The 27907-nt window shown below is 44.0% G+C and overlaps 1 protein-coding gene across 1 annotated transcript in view; it reads right to left on the bottom strand.

Moving 5' to 3' along the window:
- Positions 1–27907, bottom strand: part of LOC143902167 (E3 ubiquitin-protein ligase rnf146-like) — a 250938-nt gene that overhangs the window by 85964 nt on the left and 137067 nt on the right. The gene's annotated exons all lie outside the window — the stretch shown is intronic.

Raw genomic sequence — 27907 nt, 5'->3', positions numbered from 1 at the left:
ACATCATTTTGTCAGGGATTTAGTTAATGATAAGTTAATAAGTCTAAGTTACATACCAACGAATGAGCAAATTGCAGACATATTTGCAAAAGCATTATTAGTTCCAAAGTTTATTAAATTTAGAGATCAAATGCACATTGAAAATATAAAATTAGATTAGTTAAACGTGATTATAGAATTGTGGGGGTGTGTTGATATGCAATTCTATGTTTTATTAAGTTTATGATTGTAGCGTTATATAGGCTGCATTCCGAAATTCACCGTCAGCAACTTTCAGTACTAAAAATCTATAGTATATGTTTGGCGCACCGCCGTGTATCATAGTGTAAATAGTAGTTAATTATAAGATTGATTTCGTGTTGTCGTTTTACATTGTTAATGGTACGGTCCTTGTATTGATTAATTATACCGGGTTAAATTATCGCGCCTATTAGCGAAACGTCGGTGGATCGCGATTAGTACACTTGTCGATATTCGCGCGACTCACCCGACTCGTGCTGCCCGCCCACGGGTGGCATCCCCAATTATGAGAAGAATTCGGTACTCGCTCGCGCCGTACTTCGCAGGTGCGCGAGCCGGAGAACGGAAGAGAGGCACTCACCAGTCGAACGTCGTGAAGCTCACACGTTACCGTTTTGCATGTGCAAACTCGGAGTGCTCGGTCGCCTATCGCAGACCACGAAGGCCTAATCGCTTGATATCCTGCCTATCTGTGACTGCTTGCTATCCTGCCTATCTGTGCCTGCTTGCTATACCTGCCTGTCCGTGCCCGCTTGCTATACCGGACTATTGCATGCTTTCGCCTTGCACGCCAGAGATCTCGCCAACGGGAGGACGACGTCGACACCCAGGAGGCGCCGGGCAACGACACGGTGAGTCGCCTCGCATTTTTGATATTCGCTTGCTTGCTTCGCTTTATTCGCTTTCGCGAGGGCGCGGGCCCTCTGGTCCTTCGAGAAATTTTGTTGACCAATCGCAAATCCGGGGAGCGCCTCATACCCCCCCGTGCATTGGTCCTTCGAGCCGGATTTGCGCGCTAAAGCAATAACGCCGACCTTTCGCTCGTGGATAGCATTTCTTAGTAGTTTTGATCGCGATTGCATTACAATTAATCAGTCGCGTATTCTACACCCGCCGCGATATCTCTCGGCCGCAACATTGCTTCGCGACGAGAATACGCGCGGGAAACTTGTCGTTTGATCGCTTTGTGGTTAATTGCTTTTGTCATTCGTTATTGAATATTGTCGTTAACCGAAATATTCAACATTGGAATATTCTCGGTTAAGCCATACGTTTTCGCCGCGCCGTCGACGGCCTTGACGCTCGGTCACGGGCCGGCAACGTATATACACATTTTTTCTACATAAGCTCGCGTTCCATAATAACGCGCTACATTATCTTCGTTGTTGTTGGGTGTGTTTCGGCCAGACTCGAAATACATATTGAAAATACATACTGAAACTATTATTCCGATCGTTGGAATTCTCGCAAACATACTTGCCACCGATCGAATATACTGTTCGTCGGCATTGGTCCCCGGTATAGAATATATTGCAGCACTCATGGTAATCTTATTAAAGATTATAATTACAATTATAATCACAATTGCAACGAAGTTGGCGTAATTGATGCTCATGTCGTGGAGTATTGCTCGTGTCATGTGTGTACTGCTCATGTGGTATACGCTGCTCGTGTCGTAGTTCCGCGCGCAACATGTATTGCTGAAAACTCAATCGGAACAAATACTTGAGTGCATTTCTCGTCGTAACCGGGCACCTGTGCCAACCTAATTGACAATTTTGATCGTTGATACAACTATTTTCTTATTTTGTGCATCCCTTGCAACCCTCTTCCTTGCTAGCTCTACACTGCATTTGATCCCCTTTTCTAGCGTTCGCCATTCGCTCTTGCAATTAACAAAATTGTCATTTTGATTGCGCTATTATATCGTAATTGAGGAACGTTCTCTCGGAAACATTCCATTGAGCCTTCGCGTAGAAACCCGAAACGAGCCATCTGCTATTCCTCGTCACCTTGACGAACGGAACGGTTGTTTGCTTTTGTTCTCTCTTTCGTCCCTTAGCATATAAACTCGAAGCCTATTGTTCGCCGGTATTTTCACGGGGCGACAATACATTACGTGTCCTTGCGGTCGTTCGCCGTTGCTGTTGATTGCTTTACGTATCAACCAACATGTCGAAATCAAAGTCAGCCTTCTCTTGTCGCGAGTTATGCGTCCGGCGGATGAGGGAGATTTATGATCTTGCCCGGAAAGCCTCGTCCGAGCCGACGATCCTAGAAAGTTTTCTTGCCCGCTATCAGAGCGTGGCGAGAATCGCCGAGGACTTTGAGAACGCGCATCTCAAGGTTATACAAGAGACTACTGAGTTCGACACCGAAGATGCGGTTCGGGCAGACTTCGACAAGATGCATTATACCGTGAAGGGACGGTATCACGCGCTCACGGGCACGACGCCCGGAACCGCACAGGCTCATTCCGCGAGCTACGCGTCGGCGATCAAGTTACCCAAAATTACGCTTCCGCAATTTTCGGGCGATCTCACGCTGTGGCCGTCTTTTATCGCTTTGTTCAACACCTCGATTCACGACAACCGACAGATCTCGTCAATAGAGAAGTATCAATATCTGCTGGCCTCGCTAAAGGGAGAGGCGCTCAATGTAATCAAGAATTTGCCCCTCGCCGCGGAGTATTACCTGATTGCATACGACGCGCTGCTCGACAGATATCGGAACAGAAGGAAGCTAGCGGACCACCACCTAAAGTCGATACGCGAAGCCAAACCGTTAAAAATAGAATCGGCCGATGCCCTCCATAAATTATTAGATACGTTTATTGAAAACACTCGCGCGCTAAACCTGATGAAGTTTCTTACCGATTCGTGGGATTTCCTTTTGCTCAATTTCCTGCTCGAGAAGCTTCCCCGATCATTGCGGGAAAAGTTCGAATCTGTTCATCAGGCCGAAGAGATACCGCGATACGCTCAACTCATCAAGTTTCTTTCCGAGCACTGTAAAGTCCTTGAGGCCATCTCGGGTCCGTCGACCATGCCGTTCAAATCACAATCGTCCGCGTCGGCTTCGTCGCTCGCAACTCGAATCGCCGAGTGTCCGGTATGTAAAGAACAACACCTCGTTGCAAAATGTTCTCGGTTCTTAAAGTTAGCACCCCGAGAGAGACATTCGACGGCTAAAGCTTCGAACTTGTGCTATAACTGCCTCCGCGCGGGCCACAGCGTTAATGACTGTCCATCGTGGACGTGTCGATCGTGTAAGGCCAAACATCACACGCTCCTGCATTTTGAGCAGAACTCGGACTCGGCGAATGCACCCACAGACGCTGAACCACCTTCCGAATCGGGGACAACGTCATCGCAGGGAATCGAACCCCTCGTTAGCATGGCTAGTGTCGCGCGGTCGAACCCGATCGTATTGTTGTCGACGGTACAAGCCGAAGCGCTCGACGCACACGGAAATCCCTTCCCCGTTCGTATTCTGTTAGATAGCGCGAGCCAGCTAAACTTTATCTCCGAAAGTTGCTTGCAGAGGGGTGGTTTCGGACGAACCAAGTGCCATACGGTAGTTCTCGCGGTAAATGATACAAAGGCGGCTGCAACTCGAGGCCGCACCTCACTCGTAATACAAGCACAGGGCAGGGAAAACACGCGCACCCCAGTAGAGGCTACGATTCTTCCGCGCATCTTCGCCCCGTTACCTAGCAGTCAGGTCGAGCGAAGAGCGTGGAAACATTTGAACGGATTGCGGCTAGCTGATCCGCGGTATCACCGACCCGGTCCCATCGACATCCTGATCGGCGCAGAAATCTTCGCGTCGTTACTTCGGGATGGCCGTCGCGTGGGAAAGAAGGGCGAACCAGACGCCTTCAATTCCGTCTTCGGCTGGGTTCTCGTCGGTTCGGTATCGACGCAGGCGCCGGGATCCACACATTCGTTTATGACTCTCGATTCGTTGGACGCATCTCTTAGTCGATTTTGGCAACTAGACGAGATTCCATCAGTCCCACCGTATTCGCAAGAGGATAAACGTTGCGAGGAACTATTCGCTCAGACCACGCGTGGGGACGCGTCCGGTCGTTTTGTTGTATCGTATCCTTTCAAAAGGGATAAACCTTGTTTTGTCGGCACGCGTCAAGTAGCCCTAAATAGATTTCGCGCACTTGAGCGTCGCTTTAAATTAGATGCAGAGTTTAAATTGAACTATAACAAATTCATGCAGGATTATTTGAATAACGGTTATATGAAACTGATTGAACGGCCGTTCCCGGTGGACGAACCTGTATTCTATTTGCCCCATCATGGGGTAGTTAAATCGGATAGCACTACCACAAAATTGCGGGTCGTATTTGACGCCTCGGCGAAGGATTTGAACGGCGTTTCGTTGAACGACGTATTGCGATCCGTACCTAAGTTACAGACGGATATAGTCGTGATATTGTTGAGGTTCCGGGTAGGCCGCGTGGCGCTCACTGCGGACGTCAAACAGATGTTCCTTCGGATCTTGGTCGAGCGCGGTCAATGTGACTACCAGAGAATAGTCTGGCGGTTCTCGGAGGATGATCCGATATTAGACTACTTGATGTTGACTGTCACTTTTGGATTGACGTGTTCTCCGTTCCTGGCAATCGCCTGCTTGTTGAAATTGGCAAACGGAAGGCAAAGTGAGCTACCCTCTGGCCGCGGCGGTCTTGGAGGAGAGCGTCTATGTCGACGACGTGGTAGCGAGCGCCGAATCTGAGGGGGAAGCCCGTGAGCTTCAGCGGCAGCTACAAGCTTTGCTTAAAACCGCGGATTTCGGGCTCAGGAAATGGGCCAGCAGCCATCCGTCAGTCTTAGCAGATCTCGATCCAGAGCTTTGCAGTCAATCATTGCTATCGTTTGAATCCTCGGAAGATCAGTTTCTCAAAGTTCTCGGACTTCGTTGGTATCCTCAAACGGACAATTTCGGCTTTCAGGTCCACCCGTTGGACAGAGATTGTACCAAACGCACCATTCTCTCGGAACTGGCTCGTATTTTCAACCCGTTAGGCTTTCTGACTCCCCTTACGTTTGCCGCTAAAAGACTGATACAGCAACTCTGGGTGCTCAAATTAGAGTGGGACGATAGGCTTCCTTCGGAAATATGTTCTCGATGGGGGCGATACAAATCGGAACTCCCCGCGCTAGCTTCCATTCGCATACCTCGTACTATCGCCATGGCTAACGTAATCCGACGGGAGATACACGGATTTTGTGACGCGAGTGAACAGGGCTACGGAGCCGTTGTACATATTAGAATCATCGCCGAGGACGGGGTACTGATTCGAATGCTCAGCGCCAAGTCAAAGGTGGCCCCGCTTAAGGCCATCACCTTGCCGAGACTCGAGCTTTGCGCAGCCGTTTTACTGTCGGACTTAGCGGAGTATATCGGGAACATCCTCCGGCCTAAGATTACTATCGACGGCACGTACGCGTGGTCTGATTCCGAGGTCGCGCTCGCCTGGATACGTTCGGCCCCCCACCGTTGGAAAACGTTTGTGCGTAATCGTGTGGCCCGCATCCAGTCCAACACAGATATCTCTTGCTGGAGACATGTCGACACCAAGTCTAACCCCGCCGATTGTTGCTCAAGGGGCTTGTTTCCTCAAGAATTAGTGGATCACCAGTTTTGGTGGACTGGCCCTGCGTGGCTCGCCGAATTCGAACCCACTCCAGAAACGATATTGGAGACTAACGATTTTCCGGAAGTAGAAAAATCTCATGCTTTTGTTGTTGTAAATCCTGCTAATGTCGTAAACTCTGCTTCTGTTGTTGATTCGCTTCTCGATCGTTTTTCGTCATTGGATAAACTCATTAGAATATTCTCTTATTGTCTTAGTTTTGTTAATCGACTCAAGTCGAATTCACCTCACAGAACTCTTGTCGTAGACCAAGTCGAATTCCATTCGACCCTGCTATACCTCGTTAAAGTTGTTTATTCTTGTCGCTTTGCAGAGGATCTCGATAGATTGAAACGCAATCAGAATTGCTCAAAACCTCTGCGACAACTCGCCCCTTTCGTGGACGCGAGCGGAGTCCTCAGGGTGGGCGGTAGACTCACGCACTCCGCAATATCTCATGAGGCCAAGCATCCCGCGTTATTGCCCGGTAAGCACCGGCTCACGGAACTTATAGTAGAGCGCACCCACCGCCTACACTTGCATCCGGAGCGTCGAGCGTTGCATTACCTACTACTGCAGCATTTTTGGATTCTGGGGGCCTATCAGGCCATCAAACGTTGTTTGTCGCGTTGTTACCAATGTTCCCGGGCGAACCCGCGTACTTTGCAACCGCCCATGGCGGACCTACCGCTCGACCGGGTACGTCAGGCCAAACCCTTCTCAATCGCCGGGGTCGACTACGCGGGCCCCTTCTTCGTATATGGTCGTTCTCGCGGGGCAACGCCGTTCAAGGCGTACGTGTGCATTTTCGTTTGCTTTACCACAAAGGCGGTTCATTTGGAACTTGCTTTTTCCTTATCTACAGACTCGTTTTTGTCGGCTCTGAGACGTTTCATCGCTAGGCGCGGTCGCTGCTCGCGGATCTACAGCGACTGCGGCACCAATTTCGTGGGGGCTCAGCGCGAGCTCGTCAGCTGCATGGAGGCGGCCTCAGGGCGAAAACAAATCCAGTGGTCCTTTAACCCCCCTTCCGCGCCACACTTTGGTGGCCTCTGGGAAGCGGGGGTTAAGGCGACAAAGACCCACTTGAAACGCGTGGTGGGAGCGCAGATCCTCACGGTGGAGGAATTCAGTACCCTCCTAGCACAGGTAGAATCCATCCTGAATTCCCGACCTTTGTGCCCCACCAGCTCGGATCCCCACGACCTCGGGGTGCTCTTCCCGGGGCACTTTATCACATTAAAGCCGCTCGTAGCGGTTCCCTATCCCGACCTAGACCCGGTGCCGATAGGCAGACTCGATCGATGGCAGCTGGTGCAGCACATGCACCAACAATTCTGGAAACGGTGGCATGAAGAATATCTACACACCCTCCAGCAACGACCAAAGTGGTTAAAGCCGGCTGACGCTATATCAAAGGGCACGTTGGTCCTTCTAAAAACCGAAAACGCCCCTCCTCTGGCGTGGAGACGAGGGCGCGTCGAGGAATTGCATCCGGGTCGTGACGGGGTCGCCCGGGTCGCTACGGTGAGGACGGCGGATGGCCTCTTTAGTCGCCCTCTGGTGAAGCTGTGCCCTCTGCCGATGGACGGCTCACCGGAGGGACTCGCTCAAACATAGAAAATACGGTGTATTTTGGTGGGCGGTAATGTTTGGCGCACCGCCGTGTATCATAGTGTAAATAGTAGTTAATTATAAGATTGATTTCGTGTTGTCGTTTTACATTGTTAATGGTACGGTCCTTGTATTGATTAATTATACCGGGTTAAATTATCGCGCCTATTAGCGAAACGTCGGTGGATCGCGATTAGTACACTTGTCGATATTCGCGCGACTCACCCGACTCGTGCTGCCCGCCCACGGGTGGCATCCCCAATTATGAGAAGAATTCGGTACTCGCTCGCGCCGTACTTCGCAGGTGCGCGAGCCGGAGAACGGAAGAGAGGCACTCACCAGTCGAACGTCGTGAAGCTCACACGTTACCGTTTTGCATGTGCAAACTCGGAGTACTCGGTCGCCTATCGCAGACCACGAAGGCCTAATCGCTTGATATCCTGCCTATCTGTGACTGCTTGCTATCCTGCCTATCTGTGCCTGCTTGCTATACCTGTCTGTCCGTGCCCGCTTGCTATACCGGACTGTTGCATGCTTTCGCCTTGCACGCCAGAGATCTCGCCAACGGGAAGACGACGTCGACACCCAGGAGGCGCCGGGCAACGACACGGTAAGTCGCCTCGCATTTTTTATATTCGCTTGCTTGCTTCGCTTTATTCGCTTTCGCGAGGGCGCGGGCCCTCTGGTCCTTCGAGAAATTTTGTTGACCAATCGCAAATCCGGGGAGCGCCTCATACCCCCCCGTGCAGTATACGTGACGTAAAATATAGATTTGCAGTACTGACAGTGAATATCGGAATGCAGCCATAGTTGGCGACACTTCTTACACGTTTTTTCACTCTCAGGCGTTACTTTTCACGATACAGTTGTACTCTTTTACCAAGTAAAATAACTTTCTACTATCTTTACAAAGCTGCTTATTTTATTCCACAAAAACGATATACTATCATGTAGAACGCAAGATAACGGGCGCTCATTCTCAAGGTAACAGGTATCGCAGATAATCTCAGGTAACAGACACGCGAAGCAGACCGGGGCCAGCGCTGCCAACGAATCCTCTTTACCGCGGGGACGCCAGAATGGTGACCTTACAATCAATCGCCGTGCGCAAGATGTCCGGGCCAGCAGGTGTCCTCCTTTTACATGCCTTCTTTAAGAGCGGATAATGAAAAAAAAGTATTGAATGGCTTTCTGATTGTACGCATTGATTAATCAGTTAACGATTCTTATGACATTTAGACATTTATTGCTATATAAAAAAAGTGAATTTGGAGCAGAATCATAATATAAAACTGATTATGAATAACTCACATATCAGGGTAACATTTGGGCGCGTTCAGCAGACCAAGCCGCTCAGTAGCAGTCAAACGTGATTGGCTCTTACTTTTAGAACCAACCAATCAACGCAGAATGTTGATAAGACGAACTCAACAGTTGTGTCTGCTGAACGCGGCCATTTATATCACGTTGTAAAGTACCAATTATCGTCCGATCATTGAAGTCAAGCAACGTTGAGCACGGTTAGTACTTGGATGGGTGACCGCTTGGGAACACCGTGTGACATTACCACTCAATTTTTTTTGCATTTTTATTATTACACAGACGCGCGCTGTTTAGCTTTAATATTATACTATTACTATTACATTACACTATTAATTCCTTGATACATAAAACTGTCAAAATATGCGATGACAGATGCTCACGAAGTAAACGCAGTGAGAGGATCAATCGCCATCATGGAAAAGCATCAGCAATAAAAACTCTTACAATTTTTTAAAATTAGATACACTCAAATATATAACAAATAAAATAAAAAAAACTCTTTAATTACTATGTTATTTACTCAGAAAAAAATTCCTGAACTTATTAAGCCATTTCTTGCATGCAACAAAGACATTTACCCCTTTAAGATTCGACAGGAATCTTATTCAGAAAAAAAGCATTAATCAAAATGTAGCTTATTATATAGGAGAAAAAGAATAAAAAGGGCGAATGATTTGAATTTGTTGATTTAAAAATGTAAGAAGAAGTCCCTTGATTTCTCAACTGCGAGATCCTTGTTAATTGACTAAATCTAATCTGGTGCTGGCGTGTGTACGTCCGTTCAATAATATAACGCGGCGTGACAAAACTCATTTGATGCAATGGCGCGATGCGTTCCTATACCTTAAATAAGTTTGTTTCACGTATGTAATCACATATACTTTGTTTCATCTCAACAGCTATGCTGATTGCGGTCATAAAAGTTGGCATATAATCCAAGTTCGGTACGAAGCACGGCTGCGGCGGACACCGGTGACGTACGTTGCTGTATATATACGGCACGTGTCCCACCGGAAATCGGAATGCCGGAATATCACGGTACACGTTGTATTGTATTTCCAGGTAATATCTATCTGCGGATACAATTACGACGGAGTGCGATAGCGACGCGCCGCGTCGACGCGCGTCGGTGAATTTTCGTGAATTATGCGGAACCCAGGCGAACAGAGTGCGTTGGAACGCGATGAAACGCGGCGAGAGGCATTTTTCGGTAAATGACTCCTATTGTTTCAATTACGACCGCAATCCGCTTGAAAACAAATAACGCGTTGCTCTGACACACATGAATGTTGTCCTTATAAAAACATCCTGATAAAAGGGTTAACGCAATTTAGAATTTTTTTTTACAGAAAATAATTAATTTTTTAACTGAAACTTGTATATCCTGACAACTAATACGATTTTAATGAAAAATGAGTGCAGTGAGTATTAGTATATTCTAATTATTATAGATTCAGTTTATTATTAATCTAAATGTGTGGCTATGTAATCTGTACATTAACCACTCGTGTGTAAAATTGCGTAAGAGAATTACACAAATTTGTTAAATGACGAAACATGGATATTACACTATTAATTGGTTCAAGCAGAAAAGATATAATCAGCTATATTGTGACAATAATCAAAGAATTCATTTAAATGCGCTAAATGATAATAATAAGAAAAAGGAATATTAGCCAGTATATAAAAATTACAGAATTGCTTAATTTAGTTCACTTTTTATATTTTATATGAATAGACGTGCTGTTCCAAAGTTATATGATTATTTTTGTTATATTACATTTTTCGATTGTTACAAATAAATGATGAAATAAAATTTTCTGATTACTTGCAGAATAACTTGATCTTTCCTAACTTAATATATCTTAGATATTAATATTATAAATATTACATATTTAAAAATTAAACGTACGATCATACTCATAATATCATCAAAAGTTAATGAATAAAATACACATTATGTGTTATACGTTTACAAATTATGTTTTTTTCTTTTGTACGCTGGATTATGTGTTTCTTTAATATAAATCAAATATATAATATACATTTTCTTAATTCATATATCACATTACGAGTATTTCTCTTTATTGTACACTTCCTAAATAGAATTGGTTAATTAACACGTGTGATATATTATTACCAAGCGGCAGTGATCGGCAAAAAAAAATTTTTTATTATTTATTTTTTAATGTCAAAGCAATCATTAATAAGCCAAAATACAATATTAAGTGCCAAAAAAATTAAAAATATTTTTCAACTTATTTTTATTTGCCTAACAATTTGTAAATAATTTCAAAAAAAGATTATTTCTACAAAAATTATTAATGTGTAACATTATTTTTTAATTCTTAGAAAATTTAATAATAAATCGAGAATTATAACTAATTTTTCAAAAATAAATAATTGAATAAAAATAATTTTTAATTTTCTAAAAAATAATGGAAAAAAAATATTTTTTAATTTTCCAAAAAATTAGTAATTAAATAAAAATATTTTCTAATTTTTCAGAAAATTAACAATTAAATAAAAATAATTTTTTATTCTTGACTCTGAAACAAGGTGTCTTGGCAAAAACAAGCATGAACATGAGGTAACTGACAATATTACAATCAGAGATACTAGGCAAGACAAAGGGAACATCATAAAGTTCTTGATTATATACACTTATTTTACACATTAATGATAAAGCGAAAAATTGTTTTAAGAATGCCAACAATCTTTGAACAACTAAAAAAATAATTGTGAAGATTTGTGAGAAAATATATCTATTAATTAACTATTTATTAGATTATATTAATAAGTATAAGCTGTTGTTCTTAAATTTTCCTTCCCTTTGAGTGTGCATATAACATACATACACTTTTTGTAAATATATGAATGTATTCGAAGTTTCAATTTTATATTCAGAAGTACTAAATAAAGCAAAGTCAATGATATAAATTATATTTGTTATCACACAGTTATTATTAAATCAGTCAACACGGTAATAAATGTGTACATATTTGACTTACAAGAATAATTTATTAATTATTACTTACATATTAATATTGTATAAACGTATCAGCAGATACAGCGTATTTATTCTTCAAGTTTTTAATCAAGATTATTTATCATCTCTCATTGACGTAATGCTCTTTAAGGCTCCTGGTCCCTGAGCCGAGAACTCCGCGTTGACGGTGACGACGTACCGTCGCGGTAGAAATAAGAACTCTCTCCAATAGAGAATAAGCGAGAAATGTTGAGAATTGACACGTTGAGAATTCTTACGTAGTATTTCCAAATAAAAAGATATTTGCTTAAAATAACACTACAGATCACTTCAGCACACTTTAAAAATACGCCGAGTTGAAGTTAAGTCTACCCCTTTCCCTTGACAATTAATAAACAGCCGTAAAATGAATATAATACAAAATCTAGTCATGCGCTTGCGCACAAACCTGCATCGTATCATATTCGTTTTACGGCTGTTTATTACTATCAAGGAAAAGGGGTAGACTTAACCTCAACTCGGCGTATTTTTAAAGTGTGCTGAAGTGATCTGTAGTGTTATTTTAAGCAAATATCTTTTTATTTGGAAATACTACGCAAGAATTTTCAACGTGTCATTTCTTACTTCTTCTCACATTCCAACATGGCCGCGACGAGTACCCAGGAGCCTTAAATAATTTAAGCCCAAATTATTTAAGAGAATCACGTGTTTTCTAAGTAAATAATACTATTTTTTTAGCGACACTCGAATTACACTTTATAATTACTCTTAATTCAAAATTCTCATCAGTTAATTTATTAAATTTAGGTAAATTAAACATTGTAGCGTAACTAAAAAATCTTTCTACTGGTGCAGAAGATGGTAAAGGTGTATTAAATTTGAGAAAAACTTTCTTAACAATAAGATATAAATTAAGTAATTCGAGATCATTCCTACTTTCAGTACTAAATTTCTGAATAATTGCTTCTACATCAGAGGCCCCAAAAGTTTCGACTACATCAGGTGTATCATGATCACATGTAAAGTCAAAAAAATCATCCTCAGCTACACTATCATCTTTTTTCTTATCTTCAACTCTACTCGCGACACAGAAGCAAGTGCTTCTTTTATTGCTACTATAACATTTGCTTGCACTGAGCGACTTAAACAATTGAGCCAGTTCAATTTAAATTTAGGATGTGAAGCTGCTGCTACAGCGCTAATCCGTCCTTCATTTTCAACATCAAAAATTGGCTTAAAGCGCAACTGCAAACTTTTCAATAATCCAAACACTAACTTTTTACAAAATTGTAACTTTATTTTTTGACAAGCCAGTAATTTATTCTTGACGGATATGAGTGTAGGAAGCAGGTATAGCGTAGCATAAGACCGCTAAACCAATGAGCATCCAGTATAAAGTCGCCATATTAATTTACATAAGATTGGTCCAGCCGGTCCAGCGGTCTTATGCTATGCTTATGCAGCCTATGCAATTTTGTGAGCGATGGCCTTAAGAGAGAGCAAGAGACCATCGTCAAATTATAGTTCATCTAGTAATTGCAAATTTTCCCAAAAGACACGAATTTTCAGTAGGAAAAAATTATTTAGTATAGTTAACGTCATCGTTTCATTTCTACTGCAACTAATGTACTTTTAAAAATGAATACTTTACAAATTAATAAATGCTAATTTTCTAAAAAATTAGTAATATATTTTCTAATAATTATCTATTAATTGTTCAAATAATTTACTTTTTAAAAATTACTAATTTTTTAAAAAATTAAAAATATTTTTTTCTAAATGTAATTTTTTTTAAAATTGACAATTTATTTTATATAATTGCCAATTTTTAAATTATGAGCAATATATTTCTGATTATTTATTAATTTTTTAAACAGAGTATTACATTTTCAATTAATTAATAATTATTTTAAATTTAAAACTTAGTATTTTATTAATTACTAATTTTTTGTTAATTAAAATTAAAAACATTTAAATTTTTTATTTTTGATTAATTAAAAATAATCGCCGATATCATTACTAAAAACAGAATTTTTGCCGATCACTGCCAAGCGGTATGTTCTACTTGATAATGCATATTCAGTATAAACATGCATTAATTATAAAATATGTATGGTATTCCCCAACTAAGAGATTGAAGAATATCATTAAGAATATATGAGTTTAATAATAAAAGGGAAAAATAATATAATTTAAAATACATGTATCAAATATGTTTATTACAATTATATTTAAAATATGTATTGTATATGAAAATATTTATTGTAATACATTACTTTTGTGTATGTTTGTTAATTGTAATAAACATATGTAGAATTTACATGTTGAATATTATATGATACGTAGAATGCATTTTACACTGATATTTATAAGCATTATATATTTAAGCACATTATATTTATTTTTAAAATAATAATTTTTTTTATAATAAGCAGCTTCGACAAATTAAGTTGTTAAAATAAAAATTAATTAAATACATAATTGCCAAAATTTATTTTGCATAATTTTTTAATTTTATGATTAAAATAAAACATATCCTCAATGAAAAATGAGATATTTTATGATTTTTAATTTTTGTTTTTATATTTTTTAAAAATTTGTTATGAGCTGTGACACGTAGCATAAAAGCACACGGTGATAAATGAATATGTAGAACGATATATATGACAGAAAAGATTTTAGAGAGTCCAAAAAATTCCGCATAAGATTAATAAATTCGATAAAATGGCGCATACATGTGCAAAGTGACAATTAACAATGAACTATATATTACAGAAGCTGGTTGGTTATTACAATTGAAATGCTTTCTGGTTTAATAAACATTGCATTATGTGATTTCCACAACCACTCGCTGAATTATTTTAATGTATTTAAAATCGGATTTGAAGTCTCCAGGTTTTATCGCACTCACTTACTCGTAAAGGTTCTGACGTTTCTTTTTAAATGGGCAAATATTATATAAATTAGTAATTTATGTAATTAACGGTATTAACTTATTTTAATGTTGATGAGTATATACGAAACATCTTTGTATTATTAATATAGTTTTATAATAAATTTTTTCTCAATTTAATATACGATTTGATATCACTATAAATAAAAAACAACATAATCTATTACAGAACAATTAACGATGCCAAGAACTGTCGTGTGTTAGGCTTAGAACTGTTTTCCATTTTTTTTGCAAGACGCTGACGCGGAATTGTCACGGGATATAATATCACCGCAAGAAATTTGCATAAAGTGAGAAATGACGCCTTGAAATTCTCGCTGTAAAACGGGGGAGAATTTTAATTTCTCGTCGCCGCTGCAGCCGCCGCCGTTGCTCCGCACGCGTAACTTTCGAGCGCCGGGAATTTTAAAACGTCGCTTACTACGGCTACCAGGGTAGGAGGATTTAATAACACAAATTCCGGGGAAGAATGGGCGAGTCATCCTCTCAATAAGGAAAACGCACGGACGAATGGACGACTCACATTGGTGAAGCATAGACAGACCACTGCGCGTCGAATTAATTCGGAATGAATGATTCATGAGGCCTCGGAGCTTCGCGACCTGGCATTCGTCCCGTTGCCGTAAAAATGGAGCAAAGTTCGTCGCCGAGGTCGAAGATTGTCGAAACAAAATGGAAGATCCGTTACCAATTAACGTGATTGTTGACACACTTCCGCGCGCCTGTCTATAACGCCAATACAAACAAATAATCACAACGAACGCCGCGGGGATATGTACGTGGCGGTGCGAGCGGTCAAGTATCCGGCCGCATATCGCAGATACGCGCGGCGGCTATACTATTATCGCGTGCGAATAAATATCGGTGCACTTCTTGCGCTCGTTATCACACGTATATAAATATCACTCGAGTCCTGTGCATTCCCGGGCATTATCGCGCTCGTTCCGCGCGCATCACAGATGCGTTAATTATCTTAGCAGATTTGCGCGCAATGGATTGTAGATATTACGGCCGCGTAGTATCAGTATACTGCTGTGCAATCTGGAACGGCATATATATATATATATATTTCTGCAAATATTACTATGATTCCGCATTGCAATTTTGCGAATAGCCATGCTACAGGCATATCAATTACATGTAGATGATTATGTAGAATGTAGACTATATTGTGGGGACGATTCAAATGTGTAAATTGTTGAATAAAACAAGCATTATTTTTGTTATATTAATGGCAGGATAATGTTTATTACAATTTTATGCCATACGATGTATTTCTGAATTAAGTTTTATCTTTCACAATTAGCACAACTCATATTTTATCACAGATTTTATTTTCCCATATCACGTAACTTTATTGCGCTTTATATTATCTCTCCTTCTAGACAACAATTAAAAGACTGAATTAATTATAATAAAAAACTATAATTGTTTTAACAATACTAAATAATAACTGAAAAATACTGTAATAAAATGTAAATAAAATTACAATCAAAGTAATTTAAATCGACCATGACTGGCAATATATAACGTCTTTTCGATATGTGAACATTGAAAAACTGTGAGCCAACCTGCTTTGTCGGATTCACAGGTTGGCTCACAGTTTTTCAATGTTCACATCGAAAAGACGTTATATATTGCCAGTCATGGTCGATTTAAATTACTTTAATTGTTATTCTATATACTGGCAAAGAAAATTCATTATTTTGTAAATAAAATTATTAAAAATTTTATATAGCTACAAAAACTTTTATTAGTAAATCGAAATTTAAAAATATATTTTCCTTTGAAATTTATTTTGGCGATTAATAAACACTAATATTCGCCATTTATATGTTATAATGTGAAAAATATTGTAAAATTTGTAAAGAAATAATAAATAAATAAATTATAAGATGAACTTTTCGCGGAGTTTTCGAGCGATTTCCATGCACCTTTTCTCTAACCGCATGTCGCTCTTTGTGGTGGATATATACTTAGAAAATACTAGCTGTTTCGGTAAAGTAATTGATCCGATTAACTGCGGAGCATTGGATACGCAGTATCTAATTCAGGTGAGTTTATCGGATAGGAAACAGGAAACAAACTACGATCTGGCAGCAAAGAGAAATTACGACTTTCGAAATTTCAGACTGCCGCGCGCTTTCGCGTCTAATTAAACTTCGACTTCTCTCTCGTTTATACGCCGTCAGAAGCTGAAGTGGCATGCCCTGCTGTAACTAAATGCTCGCGCGTAGAACATCTCGCAATTTGATTCCGTAATAACATTATCTTTACCGCCAAAGGGCTCAGACTTCTATTTGCGAGATATTTTACTAGTACATACAAATACACAATTAATTTTTCCACAATCTGAACACTTTTTAGAACAATGTGCCCGCTCCACAACAAAACATAAATTACAGCAGACAACTAGCAGAAATAATAGTAGATGTGAAAAACGACTAAATACGTGCAATCTAAGTACTAAAATTTAAATACTAGTAATATAATTTTTAGTTTAAGACGCAAATACAAAATTTTTTGTAAATTAATGTTGAACAATCTTTGCATTTTGTCAAGTGTAACATAAAGTATCTATTACTTACATATATTATTGATGATGACATTTTTGTGACAACTAATGTGCTCTTCGGATCATTCTTAATTCAAAGTCTTTTTCGTATAATTAATTAATAGATTCTGTGTATATACTATTAATATTTCATATTTGAATAAATTATATATTTAAATGACTATTTTTTTAGTAAAACCATAATCTATGTTAGTTTCTTCTATAACCTTTGTTTGCCACACTGGGATCAAATCAACCCCACGACCATATTCCCTTAATTATAAGTACCGAAACCTATGGGGAGCGGGTCTATAGCGACATCTGTCAATAGTTCGAGCATGCCACTATCCCCTCAAGCTAGTGGCATTACGCCGGGACCGTTAGTCTGTCTGTGGCAGTCGGTCCAAAGCGCAGTGGGATCACCTGCACCCCAGTGTGACAAATAAGGCTAAATTTTTGAAATTTCAGTGAATTTTTTTTGCACTGTATTTCGACATCAGAGTGAAGAACAAGGTTAGTACATCATGTTATACTATGTCTAATTTTTTTTTTTTTTGACGGTATATTAGATGGCGCATAATTTACGGCCTCGGCGAGTATTCGAGGAGTTACTCGAAGATGATGATATTGAAGTCAGTGTTGAAAGTAAAAGTGAGCAAAGCTCTAACGATGAGGAAGATTCTGTTTACACATCAGAAGAAGAACAGACGAACAAAAAACTAGAAGAAGTTGTGCATTCTGCACTCGCCCCGTGTGTATAAAGCTACACGGCTACATTTTTTGTACAGATTGCGTTGATTTGTAATAAAAAAACTAAAATTAATTCTAATACTTGTATTTTATTGTTTATAACATTAAAGTTTGATTAAATAATAAATACTATAGCATATTTTGATGATAACGCAAAGTTCATTTTTTCACAAAATTCCTTCCTTCATTTCTCAAAATAAATACCTTTTTTTAACTAAACTACTATTTTTTTTGTAGTACTACATCACTAGAAGACTCATCTAAATTTTTAGCTATTTTTATGAAAAAATAAAAAAAAAAAAATTTTTTTGGGGCTATTTTAATTTTTTTATCATACATAATTTTAATTTTTGGCTATATAACCTACATCACTTTTAAAAGTAAACTTTTAAGAAGTTCTAAAAAAATTGGCAAGTTAAAATATTGAATAGCTTATTTGTTATAACAATTTTTGTCGCTGGGGTAGATTCCACCCCAATGTGGCAAGTACGTTACGTCTACAGAAGTGTGGCAAGTAAGGGATAACATTATAACAATAATGTTCTTAAGAAAGTTCGTCAATCTTTAAATTGATAAATATATGACACATTTTATTAAAAAATATATATATATTTGGATCGATTCCATTTCTCAGCCAGAAATGATTACCGAACTCACGTCTATTTGATATCAATTTGATATAGATGAATGGTCGAATTGTCGAATATAATAATGTAACGATGCGCCCCTTACGCCAAGGCATCGTCCCCGGCCACCACCCGCCGGATGGTGCTCGACTGATCCTCCGTCAGGCGAGGACAGGGCGCGGTGCGCCCACAATTTTTAAGCTTTTGAAACGCACCGTGTGCGCGGGACATCCGCCGCACCGGTGCCTTCCAGCACGACGCCGACGAGCGCCAAAGCGAGCCGATCCTCGCCGAAGCGAGCACACGAGATCGCGCCGCTCCCACCACCGCGGCATCGCCTGACGATCGGCCTCCCTCCTGCCAAGCTCACCGCGCCGAGCGATATAAAAAGCTGGCGCGCTCGACGAAAAGACACTTCGTCTATGCTACAGCTTTCCGCTGCTCCTGGCGAAGCCTACCCAAGCCTACCTTCCATATTCTAGGCGACGCGCAAAACGAGGTTCAGGGTGTGAGCCTCTACTGAGTGTTCTCAGAGCGTCTCCGAACTTCCATCGCTTTTACTCCCGACGGCTACGGCACCGCGGGGTCGAGCGTGCTCGGCCTCGTAGCGAAGGTTCTCGCGACCGTACCCTGGGACTCCGCAATCCTGGACATATCGCGCTCCGGCCCGCGGTCTCGACCCTTATCCATACACCGCCCGAGGGCCCAGGCCCTACCGCTGTAAATTACCGCGTTATTAATGTCCCGCGCGGCGTTAGATTTGCTGTAAACTCCGCGCTCAGTCTACCTCCCGAGTGCACATGCACTACCGTTTGTAATATACCGCGTTGCGCTATTTCTGTAAAGACCGCGTTCAGTATACCTCCCGAGTGCACATGCACTACCGTTTGTAATATACCGCGTTGCGCTATTTCTGTAAAACTCCGCGTTCAGTATACCTCCCGAGTGCACATGCACTACCGTTCGTAATATACCGCGTTGCGCTGTTCCTGTAAAAACCGCGTTCAGTATACCGCCCGAGTGCACCCGCACTACTGCTTGTAATATACTGCGTTTCCTTATGATCTACGTGTAACCCCCGATTCTGAGCTAAATAAAATAACTAATACGTGTGTACTATAAATTGATTACTGTCTCTGGGCCTTTCATCGAACTCCCGATCCAGCAAGCTAGTCCGCGTTTGATAAAGTCAGGCCGTTACATGGCGCCCGAACAAGGACCGTTTTGATCCGTTCCAAGAGACAGTAATCAGGGTACACCATGCCGAAAGCGTGGATATACACGTTATCAAAGAGCCAGCTCACCGTAGAACTCAAACGACTCGAACTAGACACCGATGGCTCAGTCGACGAGCTACGCCGACGCTTAAGCGACTACGTCATCGAACACCCGGAAACGGGGCCGTACACCGCCGCGGGGGGCAGCCGCACGCCGGCTACGCCCACCATCACCGTGCGCCTCTCGGGAGACCTCCTCGTACCGGCGGGCGACTCGCGGCCGCCAGCATCGCCGAATGTGCCGTTTCATACACTGCCGCTAATAACTACGCCATTCGTACCCTTTCGCCCGGTCTCGGATGACCGCCCCAGCAAAACTCCCACCCAGGTCATGGACCAGATACGGAAATGGGGTTGCCACTTTGACGGGAAAGACCCCGTGGCGTTCCTCGAGCGGCTCGAAGAACTCAAAAGCGCTTACCAATATTCCGGCGCGCAATTATTACTGGGGCTGCCGGAAATGTGCAAAGGCGACGCCTTTCTATGGTGCCGAAACAACCGAGCCAGCTGGCGGGGGTGGGAAGATTTCTGCACCGATTTCCGCGAATACTACCTACCGCGTCGGTACCGCGCCAAACTAGTCCACGAAATACAAAACCGCCAACAAAAACCGGACGAGCCGTACCGAAAGTTTGCGACAGACATGCTGACCATGATGCGACGGGCCATTGGATTTACGGAAGAAGAACAAATCGACGCGCTCTACGATAATATGCACCCGCGTTATCAAATGTACATCCGACGCGACGCCGTGACCCGCACGCGAGACATCCTGCGCCTAGCGGAGGAATTTGAGCGTATCGAAGAACAGACGCGCGCCTGACAAGCTGCCGCCCCACCGCCCGCGGTCGCCGCCACAGCATACGACCGCCGAGAGTGCTGCTGGCGGTGTAAGCAGAGAGGGCACACCCGGTTCGACTGCCGACGACCACCGCGCCGTTTCTGTTCCCAGTGCGGCAGGGATGGCGTCTTCACAAAAGACTGCCACCCGCCGCCGGGAAATGCCGCTCGGGCCGGGGACGAAGCGGCCGCCCACCGGTCCTCCGAATAGCGTATACGCCCGTCCGCACCTGACCGTGATCGCATCGAAGCAGCCGTACAAGGCACTCCTAGATACCGGCTCCAAAGCTTCGTTCGTCAAGGCGCAAACCGCCGACAAGATAGCTCGCGATTTCCCGATCCAGCCGGTTAACGGACAAGTGCACCTCGCCGACGGGTCGAGCACGTAAATCCCGGGGCTAATCACCTTCCCCATCACCGTGCAGGGACGGATGTTCTGGCACCGGTTCTAGATCATGCCGATGTTAGATTGCGACGTCCTAATAGGCGTAGACCTGTGGGCGAAAATGGACTTCGCCATACCGCCGCCGGGCCCACCCAACGCCGATACACAGACCGCCGCCATCGAGCACGCGTCCGAGGAGGGCGCACTGACGGAGAAAGAACGCCTCCGCTGCTTCCTGGCCGCCAAACTCGCAAAGTTCGAGGCCGTGCAAGGTCCCACCGACCGCGTGCAGCACGCGATACGCGTCAAAAACGACCGACCGATCAAGCAACGTTACCGGCCACGAAACCCCGCCATGCAGGCGATCATCGACGCGGAAGTCGAAAAGATGCTCCGCGACGGCATTATCGAACCGTCACATAGCGCGTGGAGCTCGCCAGTCGTTATCGTACGAAAAAAGGACGGCAAACCCCGCATCTGCATCGACTTCCGTTTGGTCAACGAGGCCACCGAAAAAGACGCGTACCCACTGCCTCACATCACCGCGACGCTGGACAAATTGCAGGGGGCTCGCTACCTGTCCACGCTCGATTTAAAGAACGGCTATTGGCAAGTGCCACTCGCGCCAGAAAGTCGACCCGTGACCGCCTTCACCGTCCCCGGCAAGGGGCTGATGCAGTTTAAGGTAATGCCGTTCGGGCTGCATTCGGCACCGGCCACGTTCCAACGTCTGCTCGACACTATTTTGGGCCCGGACCTAGAACCGTACGTGTTCGTGTATTTAGACGACATCGTTATCATTACCGCAACATTCGACGAGCACCTCCGTATTATGCGCAAAATTTTCCGCCGGCTCCGGGAGGCCAACCTCCGCATTAACCCCGAGAAATGTTGGTTCTGCGCCGATCAAATAAAATACCTCGGCCACATCGTCGACCGTGACGGTATCCGAACCGACACAGGCAAAGTCAGCGCCGTCGCAAACTGGCCCGCGCTACAAAACATCCGTTAGATCCAACAGTTCCTGGGGGTCGCGTCATGGTACCGCCGCTTCATTAAGGATTTCGCGACTCTCGCCGCACCGTTTACCGCCTTAACCCGAAAGCACGCCCGGTGGAACTGGGGGGAAGCCGAACAAAACGCATGCACCGCCCTCAAAACCGTTTTGACCACCGCGCCCGTTCTCGCGTGTCCGAATTTCTCGCGACAATTCCACCTCCAAACCGACGTCAGCACCACCGGCCTGGGGGCCGTGCTGACGCAATACTTCCGCGAGGGCGAGCGCGTTATCGCTTACGCCAGCCGCACGTTAAATAACGCCGAGCGGAATTATAGCGCGACCGAACTGGAGTGCCTGGCCGTAGTATGGAGAATCCGACGGATGCGCGGCTACCTTGAGGGGTACCGGTTTACGGTAATCACCGATCACCAGTCGCTAAAATGGCTACAAGAGCTAGAGTCTCCGTCCGGCCGGTTGGGACAATGGGCATTCGAGCTACAACAGTATGACTTCGAGATCAAATACCGAAAAGGGGCACTCAACAAAGTAGCCGACGCGTTATCCCGACAACCCAAAAGCCTCGTCGTCACAAGAGCTAAGTGCCCATGGCACACACGCATGTGGCACGCGGCCGAAAATACGCCCCACGAGGTGCCCGATTTCAGGATCGACCAAGGCCGGCTGTGGAAGCACGTGCTCCACAGCCTGAATTTTAAAGACACCCCTGCAGCCGAACAGTGGAAAGAATGCGTACCGAAAGACCAGCGAGGACCGCTCCTTGAACAGTACCACGACGCGCCGACCGCCGGCCACCTCAGAATAGCAAAAACCATCGCGAGAATAGCCTACCGATATTATTGGCCCGGGATGTTTTGCGACATCGCCCGTTACGTCCGCGAGTGTCCGACGTGCCTCGCCCATAAGGTCGCGCAGGAAAAGCCCGCCGGATAATTACACCCAACCGCGCTCGGCCATCCGTGGCAACAGGTCACCCTCGACCTTGTCGGCCCGCTCCCGCGATCCGCCGCCGGCCATATCTGGCTCCTTAACATTCAGGACCGTTTTACGAAATGGGTCGAGCTCCGGCCATTACGACGGGCCACCGCGCCGGCCATCGTAAAACACGTAACCGAAGCCATTGTCCTCCGACACGGATGCCCGGACAAAATCCTGTCGGACAATGGCACGCAATTGAAATCCCGACAGCTCGCTAAACTCCTTGCCGACTGTGGAATCCGCCACCGCTTCACGCCGGCGTACGCGCCCCATTGCAATCCCGTGGAACGCACCAATCGCGTAATCAAGACCATGATCGCGCAGTACGCGAAAAAGCACAAAGCCTGGGATGAACACCTGCCAGACCTCCAGTTCGCCTATAATACCGCGACCTACGACGCGACGGGTAACACGCCCGCGTTTTTAAACCACGGCCGCGAATTGCGCCGCCCCGGGGAGGATGCGCCGCGCGACGAACCGACGCCGTCGACCCACATGCATTGCCGACTGGCCGAAGCTTACGAACTAGTGAAAATTCAGCTGGCCCGCGCGTTTCAGCACCAAGAAAAACATTATAATCTCCGCCGCAGGGAATGGAGACCGCGTATCGGGGAGTGGGTGTGGAAGCAGGACCGCCCACTCTCCAACAAAGAAGCGGCGCTTAACGCCAAGCTCGCGCCGAAGTTTCTGGGCCCGCTAGACATACGCCGCATTATTTCACTCGTCATCGTGGACCTCCGCAGCCGCGCATGGAAATAGTATCGGCACATACACGTACAAGACCTCAAGCGCGGCCCGACCGACACACCACCCGACATACCTGGCCCGGACCTCGGTGGGGAGGACGCGCTCGCGCCAACCGCCGCCGCCGTTCAACCGTACGCGGCCAGAAAACACGCGCCGAAACGAAAACGCCGACGAACAAACTGTTGTTACGCGACCGACCGCGACCCAAACATTGTTAACCGTCGAAAAATGAAAACAAGCGCTAAGGCACCCGGCGTACCGAGGCGAGGGCAAGCCGATCGTCAGAACGACCGCAGCTATGACGGACGAAACATCGCCGCAAGAGCAAGACATCGTGACGGAGATCGCGAAAATCCTCGGCGAAGACGACGAGGAGTACGATCCGGCCAACCCTGGGATCAGGCAAAGGTGGGCCACCCTTTACCGGGGCGAACCCGAGACGGCACCACCACCGCCGCCACCGGCCAAACCAATTCCGCCGAAAACCGTGCCGAGGATTGGCACGATCATCCAGCGATCCGATGCGACGAATCGGGCGAAGCAAGCCTAGCTTCTGGCACCGCCGCCGCCGCCGCCACGACGCCCACGACCACTGGCCGAGGCCCCCCGACGACCGCGGCCTACGCTCCAACTTGCGAGGGTGATGGGGCCGATACCAGCACCTCCGATCCCGGTCCAGGTCGAGCCCGGGGTGATCGTGAAGATCCCCCATTTTTCGTGCCGTCTCCAGGCAATACAAGCACACGATCGGGAACTGGCGCTGGCACATACGGTTCAACGGGGACGGCTCCGTCTGTTGGATAAAAGACACATCCCGGAAACCGCCAACATAAAAAACCACCCGACCGACAGGCACCTCCAACCAGCCGGCCACTGTGCCTCTCGATTCAGGCACATCTAAGGGGAGGGGTGGTGTAACGATGCGCCCCTTACGCCAAGGCATCGTCTCCGGCCACCATCCGCCGGATGCCGCCCGACCGATCCTCCGTCGGGCGAGAACAGGGCGCGGTGCGCCCACAATTTTTAAGCTTTTGAAACGCACCGTGTGCGCGGGAAATCCGCCGCACCGGTGCTTTCCCGCACGACGCCGACGAGCGCCGAAGCGAGCCGATCCTCGCCGAAGCGAGCACACGAGATCGCGCCGCTCCCACCACCGCGTCATCGCCTGACAATCGGCCTCCCTCCTGCCAAGCTCACCGCGCCGAGCGATATAAAAAGCCGGCGCGCTCAACGAAAAGACACTTCGTCTACGCTACAGCTTTCCGCTGCTCCTGGCGAAGCCTACCCAAGCCTACCTTCCATATCCTAGGCAACGCGCAAAACGAGGTTCAGGGTGTGAGCCTCTACTGAGTGTTCTCAGAGCGTCTCCGAACTTCCATCGCTTTTACTCCCGACGGCTATGGCACCGCGGGGTCGAGCGTGCTCGGCCTCGTAGCGAGGGTTCTCGCGACCGTACCCCGGGACTCCGCAATTCTGGACATATCGCGCTCCCACCCACGGTATCGACCCTTATTCATACACCGCCTGAGGGCCCAAGCCCTCTCGCTGTAAACTATCGCGTTATTCATGTCCCGCGCGGCGTTAGATTCGCTGTAAATTCCGCGCTCAGTATACCTCCCGAGTGCACACGCACTACCGTTTGTAATATACCGCGTTGCGCTATTTCTGTAAAGACTGCGTTCAGTATACCTCCCGAGTGCACATGCACTACCGTTTGTAATTTACCGCGTTGCGCTATTTCTGTAAAAGACCGCGTTCAGTATACCGCCCGAGTGCCCATGCACTACCGTTTGTAATATACCGCGTTGCGCTATTTCTGTAAAACTCCGCGTTCAGTATACCTCCCGAGTGCACATGCACTACCGTTCGTAATATACCGCGTTGCGCTATTCCTGTAAAAACCGCGTTCAGTATACCGCCCGAGTGCATCCGCACTACCGCTTGTAATATATCGCGTTCCCTTATGATCAACGTGTAACCCCGGATTCTGAGCTAAATAAAATAACTAAAACGTGTGTACTATAAATTGATTACTGTCTCTGGGCCTTTCATCGAACTCCCGATCCAGCAAGCTAGTCCGCGTTCGATAAAGTCAGGCCGTTACAATAATAAGAATTTGTGCCGTTTGTGACCTAATCATAATTGTTTTTATGTTAATTAAGCAATTGTGAATATTTCTATTAGATTTCTATTGTTTTTTGGCTTCTTTTGTCCTCCCCGCGCGAATTTTATATCGCACAAATACTCAGTATATAATTAACGTATATACTATGCTTTTCGATTTTGTATCAATTTGATATAGAATTGACCGAAAGACAATAAAAATCTTATAGAAATATTCATAATTGCGCAATAAACATAAAAATAACAAATAACGGTAATTATGCGGTATAGGGGACCACTCTCTGATGACCTTGACCTTGACATATGTTGTCAAGGTCACCCTTCTGAGTGACCTTTAGAAGGTTTTACCCCTCGGTCATTGTTTGTTAAAAAGTTATTAACAAAAAAATTTAATAAATAAAATGTAATTTTCTGACACCGTATATAGATTATATACTTTTATATTACATTCTTTACTAAGCATAAGTTATTCTTGATTTTACCTTTCCTACTGTTGTTGACACTTACTGCCTAATACAGCCTAATACAACAATAAAAATGAACTTACATGTTCACAAAACGACAGCGTACAACACAGTTCTTTACACTTCAGACTTATGATCTGAAATGCTTGTTTTTCGGAATTATGACACAAGCAAATGATATTCAAATGCGTAAATTTGGTTGTTGATTTTGTTGTGCCGTAACCGGGATAGTATATTATTGTAGCGGTTAATGTGACGCACGTGTTTGTTCAGATTATGATTTGCGACTGCCCGCCCGATCTTATACAATTCGGCAGTATTTATAATGTCGGAGTCGACATTCCGTTGCTAGTCTAGGACTCTCGAAATAGCGTTAACCTCTCGTTGTCAGTGCTTTGCGCTGGCCTTTACATCAGCGCTTTTGGTCATCCCGGAGTTGAAATGGAAATTTTTAAGCGTACGGCGCAACTGAACAAAAATAACGCAACACCTACCTACAGCGCGACGCCTATACCACATATCATCTCGTTTTGCCAAAAATCTAATAATGGTATCATAATAAAAATACTCATGGATGTATTTGGCATTTGACGCTCTTAAATTTGCGTTGGAAAAATTCTTATATTTGGCAAAAATAATAGGTGGGGATGGGGTTAAATTAAAAAAATGTGACAAATTTGAAAAATCTGATTACGCCATTGTAAAAAGCACAAAAAACCATAAACCTTTTGTACCATACTTTTTTTTATACGCCTTATATTTTTGAAGATATTTGTTAAAAACTATAAAATCTATTATTTTTTAGGGGTTGTTTCAACCCCTAAATGTCGAGATAAGCAGCAAAAAAAACCCGCGTCTAATGTTTTTTGATCCTCGACAACATATCCAAATCGCATCCAAATCGGTCGTTATTTTTTAAGGGTTTTTTAAATCCCTAAACGTCGAGATAAGCAACAAAAAAATACAAATCTGTTTTTTTTTATGCTCAACAACATATCCAAAGCGCATCCAAATCGGTGAGGGACACTTCCGACCGTTCCCTTGTCAGTATCACTACGCGTAGCCAGTGTGTCCTGTAGCCAGAGTGTTAAAACAGTAATTTGTATAATAATGTATTCAGTTAAACAAATAAATAATAATCTTTGGTTTGCGGTTCAAGATGTCGTTCGGCAATGCGAATACATGGCCCAAATTCATACGAAAAATGTTTTGGAATAAAAATTTCAAGGATCACAATAGAATGGTTATTGTAAATATTGCATATGTAAATGCAATTTCCAAGGAATTTTTGCATGACATTTTAGCTTTTACCTTAAAAAATGAATATACAAATGAGAGGAAGCGCAATGTTAAAGATATATTCTGTTACTTAAATCACGAGGTAATTTTTTTAATTTTAATTGATAATTATATCAAATAAATATTATTATGTTTTCATATTTTGTAGGAATTCGGACGACTTTGACGAAGTCATGTATACAGTTACAGTGTTTATTTTAAAGAAATGTTGCATGGATCTAGACTTTAATCCAATTTAAAAGTTTTAAAACTGAATGTTTGTGTTTTTGGTTAAAGTAGAGAATACTTCGTA

This window comes from Temnothorax americanus, unplaced genomic scaffold (genome assembly GCF_048541705.1).
Source record: "Temnothorax americanus isolate GAGA-0224 unplaced genomic scaffold, ASM4854170v1 Scaffold38, whole genome shotgun sequence".
NCBI lineage: Eukaryota > Metazoa > Arthropoda > Insecta > Hymenoptera > Formicidae > Temnothorax > Temnothorax americanus.
Note: the sequence above shows the minus strand (reverse complement) of the source record. Positions and strands in the feature narration are given on the sequence as shown.